The following is a 2,829-nucleotide window of genomic DNA, read 5'->3' on the forward strand; positions in this document are numbered from 1 at the left end:
AATTTAAATTATCNAACAAATTTTTATTTGAAATTTTAATTTAATCAACGTCTGAAATAATTCTATTTAACAAATTTTTATTTGAAATTTTAATTTAATTGACATCTGAAATTAATTTTGTGATCAGTATGTGTCAAACCACTACTACTTATATTAAATGAATGTGATATAACGGATAAAGATTATGAACATGCTCAAAACGTATGGGAAGCATTTAAGATTAGGAATATGGGAGAATATTCAGATCTTTATGTGAAAACAGATGTTTTGATACCAGCAGACATCTTTGAGTATTTTAGAGATGTATGCTTGAAAACTTATAAATTAGACCCAGCATGGTATTATACAGCACCTGGATTATCATGGGAAGCAATGTTAAAGATGACTGATGTACATTTAGATTTATTAACTGATTATGATATGATTTTAATGATAGAGAAATGAATAAGAGGAGGAATTTCTCAATGTTGTAAAAGGTATGGAAATGCAAATAACAAGTATATGAAAGAGTATGATAAAAACAAGGAATCTAATTATTTGATGTATCTAGATGCTAATAACTTATATGGATGGGCCATGAGTCAATATTTACCATATAGTGGATTTAAATGGAGTGAGGAAAATAATATTGATTTCTTCTTGAATATTCCTGATGACAATAAAAAAGGATATATATTAGAAGTTGATCTGGAATATCCAAAAGAATTACATGATTATCATTCTGATCTACCTTTAGCTCCAGAGAACAGAATACCAGATGGATCAAAACAATCTAAATTATTAACCACATTATATGATAAAAATAAGTATGTGCTTCATTATAGAAATCTTAAACAATATTTAAAAATGGGGATGAAACTTAAAAAAATACATAGAGTATTAGAATTCAGGCAATCAGATCGGTTAAAGAAATACGTAGATCTGAATTCAGAAATGAGAACCAAAGCAACTAATGATTTTGAAAAAGACTTTTTTAAACTATTGAACAACTCTGTGTTTGGAAAGACAATGGAAAATATAAGAAATCGTGTTGATATAAGATTATGTTGTGACCCCCAAAAAGTAGAAAAATTAATCGCAAAGCCGAACTTTAAACATCGAACCATATTTACTGAAAACCTATGTGCTATTCACATGTATAAGAAAAAAATAGTCTTTAATAAACCCATCTATGTGGGAATGAGTATATTAGATCTTTCAAAGCATTTGATGTATGATTTCCATTATAATATAATGAAACCTAAATATGGAGATAACATAAAATTGTTATATCAGGATACGGACAGTTATATATATGATATAAAAACAGATGATATTTATCAGGATATGAAGGGAATGATTGATTACTTTGATAAATCCGATTATCTTGAGAATAATCAATATGGTATACTGAGAGTTAATAAGAAGGTGTTAGGTAAAATAAAGGATGAGAATAATGGAAAAATAATGAGAGAATTTGTTGGTTTAAGAGCAAAAATGTATGCTTTAAAAGTAGAAGATCAGGTTACAAAGAAATCAAAAGGAGTAAAGAAATGTGTTGTTAAAAATAAAATATAATTTGACGATTATAAAGACTGTTTATTTAATAAAACAGAACATTCTAGAACAATGAATCTAATTAGAAGCAAGAAACATGAACTTTATTCAATAGAAGTTAACAAGAAGGTTTTATTACCTCTTGATGATAAGAGACATATATTGGAGGATGGAATTAACACATTAGCATTAGGTCATTATAAAATAAAAAGTGATTGATTGATTTTTTATTATATAAATGGACTCTAGAATAAATAGGGCTATTAATTGGGATAATTTTTCAAAACGAGAGAATTTATCAGAAGATTTAATAAGAGAATTTAAAGATGAAGTTAACTGGGATTTGATTTCTATATATCAAAAATTATCAGAACGTTTTATAATAGAATTTAAAAATAGAGTTAATTGGGATTCAATATCTTCTAATCAAAAATTGTCTGAAATTTTTATTACTGAATTTAAAGATAGAGTAAACTGGAAAAAATATCAGAACATCAAACCCTCTCAGAAAATTTTATAAGACAATATAATGAAAAGGTTGATTGGAAACTCATCTCTACACATCAAAAATTATTTTCTGAATTTATTGAAAAATATAAAAATAAAGTAAATTGGGATGCTAGATCTCAATATCAAAAATTAGATAATGAGTTTATTAGGAAATATGCTCTAAAATTAAATTTAAAATTAATTTTAAGATATCAAACCATATCAGAACAATTACTTGAAGACTTAGATCGTTTAAAAGTATTAGACTGGAAAATAGTTGTTAAATATCAAGAATTATCCGAAGATCTTATTATAAAACATAAAAACAAAATTGATTAGTGTGATGTTATTTTGAATAAAAAGTTCTCTGACAAATTTGTTGAAAATAATTATAAAAATATAGTTGTTTCATTGTTGGCTAGAATTTGTAATAAATATTTTTTTTTTCTAATATAAATGGAGATTGATATTAATAAACTAGAATTGACAATAATTCACTATGGCGAGAAAGAAAGATTTAATTATATTTAAAAGGATGAAAGGAGGTATTTATATATCTTTGATTATGTTAATACACCTCGTGGTAGATTTTATGTACACCGCAAGGTAAATTTATACATATTGATAGATAGTTTCCTATATTGAATAATTTTTTTTCAATATAAATGGAAACAAAGAAGAAAATAAACAATATTGGTAAACTTCAAAATATTCCAACAAAAAAATTAAATGAATTGAAAATTGATTACGAATATCCATTTTTTATATTAAAACAATATCCACTCGCTTTGGTGATAAAAAATT

At 25.1% G+C, this 2,829-nt stretch overlaps 1 pseudogene; it reads left to right on the forward strand.

The window, feature by feature from the left end:
- The first annotated feature begins 501 nt into the window (after positions 1 to 501).
- On the forward strand, positions 502 to 1,755 carry LOC111614470 (annotated as a pseudogene).
- Positions 1,756 to 2,829: the final 1,074 nt, after the last annotated feature.

This window comes from Centruroides sculpturatus, unplaced genomic scaffold (genome assembly GCF_000671375.1).
Source record: "Centruroides sculpturatus isolate CEXI.00-Female unplaced genomic scaffold, Cexi_2.0 scaffold2187, whole genome shotgun sequence".
Classification (NCBI taxonomy): domain Eukaryota; kingdom Metazoa; phylum Arthropoda; class Arachnida; order Scorpiones; family Buthidae; genus Centruroides; species Centruroides sculpturatus.